The sequence below is a fragment of the Martes martes genome, assembly GCF_963455335.1.
Source record: "Martes martes genome assembly, chromosome: 13".
In the NCBI taxonomy this organism is placed as follows: domain Eukaryota; kingdom Metazoa; phylum Chordata; class Mammalia; order Carnivora; family Mustelidae; genus Martes; species Martes martes.
In genome coordinates this window covers 45291925-45300865 of record NC_137901.1, presented here as the reverse complement: position 1 = coordinate 45300865, position 8941 = coordinate 45291925, and positions in this window count along the sequence as shown.

Here is an 8941-nt window from a genome sequence, read left to right as displayed (position 1 = left end):
AAGAAGTTGATCTTATTGATTAGTGAGAAAGTTATATTATGATAAGGTTATTGCATAACTTCCAGAATGGCAGGAGTGGAAAATAAGGCTGTGGCTACTTTTTGGGAAACATACCCCCCAAAAAACCTTGAACTGGTCTAACAGGAAATTAAGCTCCACTGCTACCATCACTGAGCAGAAGACCTTGGATTTTCACTGAACCCTCTTCTGCATGAGGAGGTTGAGTTTATCAGCACTGATTCCAGTCTGGTACCAAGAGCTCAACTTTGCAGTCACCCCTCCTGACAGCTTCAACATGCAAACTTTTTGTCCATAGACTTATTATCCCAGAGTCACAAAAGGGCTGCCACTGCTCTGGACACAATTCACATTCAAATCTGGAAGGAAAGGCAGAAGATGTTGCTAGTGATATTCCCTCTCTCATCCTCCTCTTTTATCAAGAGGCAGTAATTTTCCAATAACCTCCAAGCAGACTTTCTTGTGCTTCTCATTATTCAGAACTTAGTTGTGTTCCCTGGCCTCTAACAATCTTCAAGGTAGTCTGGAAAAGAGGATGTCTATGAAGTGGAGTCGAGTCATCCCTTAGGACTGGGCACACTGACAGTCTTTATAAACGTGGGGTTCTGTTATTGTGTATATGGAATAAGGACACCCCATTGATTATGGAAACTTTGTTTTGCTTTCCACTGATCTCTTAAACTTGTTTACTGGTGCAAGTTCTTCCTCTAAACAATAAAAAAAAAAAAAAAAAAAACATAGGCAGGCAGACCTTTCTCATCACTTACATCACAATGTCTCAATTTGTAATTAGAATGCTCACTCTCCTGATATAGTCAAAACTTCAGTCTTCTGTTACATCCTCCCTCATTTCCATTTTCTCATGAGTATCCCACATCTGGCCTATAGGAAGCATTTGTGCATTCTTTGCCCAGGAAAATTCTGAGAAAACAAGTCTTGCAATATAACCATCTCTCCTTGGGCCTGTCAATCAGCAGCTACCAAGCCCTTACCTAATGCTTTAAATTTCTTAGATGGTTCACATGCCCCCCCCCAAGCTCAGGGAACACATATCAAGCTCTCAAATGGGTCACATTAAAGCTGCTCACAAGGCTGAGTGAGGGGGATATACCCTTTACCTTTCTCACTGATGAAGCTAGGATCACAGTACAGCATGAACTCCCCTTGGAGAAGTCCCTCAAAAGAATCTCTTCTAATCTCTACTATATATTCCTATATACCCACCGCATGGATGAAGATCTTAAGAGTCATATAACTGGGTTTTAGTGATTTCATTTTTATCATATTCTACCAAGAAATCTGTCTTCTGACTCATATTGACATTTGATATCTGTCTTCTCAGTGTCTTTACTAAAACTTGTATGATAATGTTCTGTTATATGTGGAAAAAAGGAAAATGGTTATTTTTTTTTTTTTTTGCCACAACTGATCACCATCTGCCACAGGTTTTAAAATGAAATATGTATTTTTCTTCCCTCACCCAAAGTAGTAATTGCTACAGTAATTGTCCTCTTACCATAAACAACAGAAATTAAAACAAAATACATGATAAAAACTGAACAGAGACAATGAAAAATGTGATCCATGAGAAAAAAGATACAAGGAAAAAAAAGCCAGATAAGCCTTATAATTTTCTGAGCTCAAAACCTGGAGACGGTTTCCAGACCACATAATGAAAATTCAAACAAAGACTAACATTCTTACTGGGTTGGAAGAACACCAACCAGAGTTCAGGAAAGCCAAAGCAGCTAGAATTTTCAGGGTAATGGAAAGTAGAGAAATAGTTCCAGAAATCTGTATAGGAGTCCCCCTAAACTTTGATTTATCTTCTTAATGCATAGGTCAGTACCCCATGAGATTAGCAAAGAATAACTTCAAAGGAGAGAGCAATTACTGGGTAGCTAGAAGATGAATAAATCCCAGAATTCACACAGGGCTGAGAATTCACTGACTTCCCTCAGAAAGTCCACAACTTAGAAGTGGGATAAATTAAACCTGTAATAATGATTACTTTGGACTTCCCTAATCAAGTTTAAAAACAGGCCTTGAAAATACCAGCTCATTCAAGCTAATTTATACGTGTGTCCAAACAAAACCAATCACTCTTTAAAGGAATATAATGAGATATTATGCACAGCAACATAAAATCTGCAATATCCAGCATTCAGTAAAAATAACTCGATACACAGGAAGCAAGTAAAACGGACCCATGGTCACCAGAAAAAAATCACTCAAAGGAAACAGACCCAGAAATGACAGGTACTAGCACAGTTATTTAAATGGAATTAAAACTGATATTCTAAAAATGTTCCACATGCCCAAGGAGATTTTTAAAAATGAACATAAAAAGGAAAGAAATGAAAAATATAAAAATACCCAACTGGAACTTCCAAAAATGAAAAATATTGTATATAAAATGGAACAAATACACTGGAAGAAATTGACAGCCGGTTAAATACTGGAGAAGAAAGATTAGTAAACTTGAAGACAATAACAGATGCTATCTAAAATGAAGTACATGGAAAGAAAAAAAAAAGGCTGAATAACACCTGGTCTCAGTGGCCTGTGGGACAATATCAAATTGTCTACACTGCACATAAATGGAATTTCTGAAGGAAAAGGCAGATGGATGAAGATGAAAAGAAGAGAAGGAATAATAGCCAGATTTTTCCAATGTGATGAGCAGCCATGGACTTCCAGATACAGTAAGTATGATTAGCCCCAAGCAGAATATCACACCACTGTTAAAGCACATCATAAATAACTGAAAACCAGCAACGAAGAGAAAAAAAAATCTTAAAAATCAAGGAGAGGAAAAAACACATCACACACAGAAGAGACAAAGAATGAAAGCAGACTTCTCGTCAGAAACTGTGCAAGCCAGGAGACGATGGAAAGACATCTTTTTCAAAATGCTTAAAGGAAACACTATCCCTCTAGACTTCTACAGAGGTCTAAAGCTAGTGAAAACAACTTTCAGAAATAAAGGTGAAATAAAGAACTTCTCAGACAAAAGGTGAGAGAACTCATCATAAGCATGGCTGTGTCACAAGAAAATTGTGGAAGGAAGTTTTTCAGGGAAAAGCATGTTGAACTAGACTGAGATTTGGATCTACACAAGGAATGAAGAGTACACAAAACTGTTTGTAGGAAACAAAATAATGGAATACATAACATATGTAGAAATAATATGTGTGACAATAAGAGCACAAAAGGTGTGAGGGGAAAATCGAAATACATTGTTAGGTTCTCATAGTCTACATGAAGTGCTGTAGGAATATATGAAGGTAGACTGTGAGAAGTTAAAGAAGCCTAATTCTTTAAGTAATTCTGTAATCTGTAAATTCTATGGAAATCTGTAAATTCTATGGAAAGTCCTTAAAAGTGAAACAAAGCAGTGTGGTCAATAAACCAATTATGGAGATAGATTGGAATTATCAAAAATAAAACAATTAATCAAAAATAGAACATATATCAAGGGTACTCAGGTGTTTCCTTGGGATTTAACAGTCATTTTATTGCCTTTAGCCAAGCACTGTGGACTCCACTGAAGGACTAGGCTTTCAGTACTAAACTTCAGATGTCCTACTGCCAGTCTAACCATTCTTCAAAGCAGGATTAGTCTTGACAAAAATACAAATGTGATTTCTGAAAGAGAAACATATCAACCCACTCCCACACTATCATACGGACATATGAGATAATACAGGGGAGTCCAGTTATAAGTCAGGTTTTTTTTTTTAATGGCTGTGAGGTCCAAAGCTTGAAGACAGCTATAGACAGAGACAGAGAGAAAGGCCAGCAAAGTCAAACTGGCTTCACACACTTCGGTAAGCTCAGAGAGGACAGGGGATGTATTAGCTTTATTTGCCACTGGATACCATCCATGACCTAGCTCAGCTACTAACACTTGTTAGGTGCTTAGGAATGTCTGGGAAAGAGAGAAGGAGGGAGAGAGGAACCTAGTAGTGGGGACAGGAGTCCCCCAAACAATGTGTCTGCAGCTCTCAGCCATCTATGCATTTCTGTCATTTCTTGAACACAACAGGAACAACAAAACCCAGAAACTAAAACGAAGAGCAATAAATGTCTTAAATGAATGTGGCACTTAGAGGGAAAAAAAAGATAGAGTCTTTTTAAGAATACTTTTAAAAAGCGGCAGCTATATCCCTCTCAGATGCCTTAAAAGATTTCCCTTGACTAACTAGTCAGGTTTGTGCCAAGAAACATCCATTTGCTCTGACTGCTCAGTAGCAGGCTACAGTCTGACAATTGTCCTAAAGATTGATGCATAATATAGTCAGGAGAGTATATCCGCACAAATTGAGAGGTGTGGTTATTACAATACAAGTCTTAATGCACATCAGAGGCCATTCCTCAGGCAGAATATTCAATTTAGAAATCTATTGTCACCTAGATACATCTGCCAATAAATCGTCAGAGAGATACATTTATATTGAGGGCAGAATACTTTGCCTTATGGTTCCTCTTAAGCTCCTTGAAGATAAAATGGTTTATCCTCAGCATCTTTGTTTAAATGGCAATAAAAGCCTCACCTAACAGGAAGGTCAAGGTAAGGAGGACAATTGACACACACACACACACACACCAATTCTTCATGAAGGGAGAATGTCTCTGCTTCGAATCCAGCACAGGTTTAAAAGAATGGGTACGGCTCTGCCACAACCCCACTGGTTGTTCGAACATATAAAACATGAGGATTAAAATGTGTGATCATGTATGGTGACTTGATGCCCACATTTCCGTAAAAGAAAAGATTAAAGATACAAAATGCCATTGAGTCTGTTTTGTGAAAACATTGTCATCTGGTTAATCAAAAAAACCTAGTTCTAAATACAGCACTGTCGCCCCACCAACTCCAACATATAATGTATACTACGGCTAATACACACACACACACACACACACCCCTACTTCCACACACGTCTAAGTATATATAATATTATCTGTCCCATTTTTAATTAAAATAAGTTGTATTTTTTTGGAAATGGCCATAAATTAAGAGGATAAAAATCCTTATGAATAGGATCCCTCTCCTCTCCTTCTAGAGATCTCTTCCTGGACCCCCTCCACAGAAAAACTTCACTTCCATCAATTGCTGGTCTAATCAATTCACACTTTTCTCGGTAACACCTATGAGAACCATTGGAGCAAATTCGGCCCCAGCAGCTCCTGCACTGCAGACAGGCTGGCGAAGGAGGAGGTTCTGTCTGTCTATTTTATATTATTATTATTATTATATTATTATTATTATTCTATAAGAAGGAGGGATGTCTGTCTATTTTATATTTCACCAAAGGGAAAGGGTTTCTTTCAACAAAAATTTTTGCTTGGGAACCTTGAACGTAAACTTACAGCGGTGACCCAAGCTCACCTCGGGAACAATATTAGCTGACAACCGCCTTGGGAGTGAAAAATACAATCCATCCCAGCTCCCTTTGACTGATCTAAGCTCCTTTTGCTGTCATTTAACACCACAGATTGGATTTAATTTGAGGAGACTTCTAAGGCAATTGGGGAACTTAAGCATTTAATACCGACCTTAATCATTCCTCTTCCACATGCTTTCAAAGGTTTCCTGGTTTGTAAACAAAAAACTGGAATCAAACGTGAGAGCCAAAATGGTATTGTTTTTCTACTCTTTAGTTTGTAAGGATTGTCTTGCGAAGAAAGAAGCAGGAGGAATGGGTGGCGATCACAGAAGGGCAGGTCGGCATAAGGAAGCACTCTGTCACAGCTAAAACCGGCACAAACAGAAGGGAGACCACAGAAGAAAGAAACTTCCCCCGGGGACAGGAGGCACGCCAGGAGAGACGTGTGTTGGACCACCAAATGCGGGCATCACTCAACCTTTGTGGTCCACCCGCATACTCCACATGGTTCCAAAATTAGGGAACCCTCTCCTTTCGTGTTACAATAAGGTGGCATTTCTGCAACAGAAGATATGGGCTACAAGGGGATGTTAAAGGACCTGTAGGATCAGCGCTAAAGATGACAGTCTGGCCATGTTTAGTTAAAAATGAAGGACCAAAGGATAATGAGCCCTTTTTTGAAGCTTCATCCTGGGCCCCTCTTTCCTTTCGTGGTGTTCCCACCAAACATGGGAAGTCCTAGTAGAAATCTGGAACCTCGTTGCCCTGGCGTGGAGTGGGATCGTGTGGTTTCGTGTTTTTATTAAATATTCATTTTGCTATTTTCCGCTGCCAAAGGTAGTAGGGTATGACATGGTTGTTCGGTTGTTGGAAAAGAAACCTGCACCTCGATTTCTGCTCCTGGGGAAACTGCTTCAGTCCAAACTGGATTTCAGGTTTGTGAACAGTTCCCACCAAGCAAACGCCTGGAGACCAGGAGCTGTTGAGCCCCGCCTGCGCACTTGGTCTCTGGGTGGACAGGACACCTGTGTGTGTGAGTAAGGGTGAGGGGACTGCATCTGTTTGGATGTCAACCCTGACTCCTGTCCTCTCATCCAGAAGTCACAGCTCTGACAGCAACACCAGTCCGTGACACCACGTCAGGCCTTCCCGAGTAGTTCCGCACCCACCGCCAAGGAGCACACCCCAGTCAGCCACCACCTTCTCCCACCTGGATGGGATCCTTGCAGAAACTTCCAGGGTGCTCTCCTGCCCCTGCCCACCTCCACGGGGGCTCTCAACAAAGCAGCTGGCAGCTCCAGCTCCTGTAGTCTCTCACTGTAGTGCCAGCAAGAACAACAGTAGCCGGCACACCACAGACATCCAACGGGTATTTGTGGGGCGCCTGGCTGGCTCAGTCAGTTAAAAGTCTGCCTTCAGCTCTGGTCATGGTTCCAGGGTCCTGAGATCAAGCCCCACGTCAGGCCCCCTGCTCAGTGGGGAGTCTGCTTCTCCATTGCCCTTTGCCCCTCCCCCAGACTCTCTGCTCTCTCTCTCAAATAAATAAATACTCTTTAAAAAATAAGTATTTGTGGTGTCTGGGTGGTGTAGTGTGGCGTGCAGGGGAAAGCTCAGGCTTTTCAGCCAGAGAAAGCTGAGTCTGAACCATGACTGCTCCATTTTGGAGAAATTGATGAATATTGCTAAGTCTCCATTTCTTCACCTATAAAATAAGCTCTGCCTTGCTGAGTGGTCGTGAGAATTGGAGATAATATACACAAAGCCCCGAGCGCAGTATCTGATGCATAAGTGCTCAGTATATTATTCTTAGTCACAAACGGTAGTTACTGATTTTACATGTTAGTCTAAGGAGACCTTTGCTATCTTCCTTAGGAGATGCTATATTCATTTTCTATTGCTGTGTAACAAATTACCCGAAACCTACTGGCTCAAAGCGACACACACTTATTTTCTTACAGCTTTCATGGGTGAGGAGGCTGGGTATGACTCCTGGGTTGTGGTTCTCTGCACAAGGTTGCAATTAAGATTTCAGCCAGGACTGCCATCTCATCTGAGGGTCAGGGGCTCCTTCCAAGTTCAAGTGCTAGTTAAAAATTTGTTGTCTTGAAGCTGGAGAACTCAAGGTGGCTTACATCTTCAAGGCCAGGAGGAGGGAGACTCATTTCTTCCATCTATGACCTCTAGATCTTCTTTCCAAGGGCTTGCCTGATTAGGTCAGGCCCACCCAGGATAATTCCCCCTTTTAAAATCAAGTCAGCTGAATAGAGAGTTTAATTACATTGGCAGAATACCTTCACCTTTGCAATTGAAAGCAACCTAGTCATGACAGCACTGTCCCATCACTTCTGCTACATTATCTTAGTTAGAAAAAAGTCATAGGTCCTGCTCATACTCAAGGGCATGGGCCATTGAGGGTCCTCTTAGATTTCTGCCTACCACAGCCATCATTTGTCATTCCTGTGGAATCCGATCATTGCTGGTTGACCTGGAGCAGTACTGGCGTGAAGTCAGCAAACACCACTGTTAGCACAATTTCTACCCTGCTGAAAACCCCAGAAAACCAGACATCAGGGGCATGGCTGTGGCAGCTGGTCAGCAAAGGAGCAACGGAGGGAATTCAGAACTCATCCAAGATTAGCTTGGAATTCAGCCTTTTCACCACTTATTCAGGAGCAAAGAATAATGGGAAGCATGGCAATGACTGTTGCTACAGGTTCACTGAAGTCAACTGGCCATTGTCCCCTCGCAGATAAGTCAGTGTGGAGTTGTGCAGGAAGATTTTGTTGTTGGAGAAATGCATGCCTTCCTACATGCATATGCACACATACACAAACACACAGCCTAGATAGGCCAATGTGTTCTACCGACACTCTAGGATACCAGGGGCAATACCTTCCATGTGGCATTCCAGGTGTTGGGGCTGGGGCTGGTGAGCTGGGGTGCGTTTTCGTCTGTGTAGATGAGAAGACAATTCTTCTCTGCAACTGAGAAAAGACTAGCCACACCAACTTCTTTCAGATGTGGCCACAGAAGTGGCAGCTGTCTCAGGGTAGACTAAGGTAGACCCAGTTGCCTAACTGGGTCACAGATATGAAGCCTTCAGAGTGAATTGTAATCTGTTGTCTCAACAGCTGTGCTCAGGAGTCAGGGGAACCAGCTGGGGGGCTGTGAACAACTTACCCACGCGTGGGAGGCTTGAGCTTGCTGAGGTCCTCTGTTCCACTGGCCCTGGCCATGAAAGAACTGTGTCTGAAGGAGGGCTCCTCTAAAATCCCAAAGGTAGGAACATTCAGATTCATGAATGCATGCCAGTGGTCTCCAGGAGCACGCGAGCTGGCCTCAAAGCAGCCAGGGACCGGCTATGTGGTCCAGGTTCAGACCCCACAGCTGAAAGGCAGAGTGCATAGGAAGACTTCTCTGTGGGATGGAAAGATCCAGTCAACAGCTGGAGATCCTAGTGCCTGACCAGGGGCTTTATTTGCCCTTTCATTATTTCTGCTTATTACTTTTCCTCCACTTTTTTCCCCTTC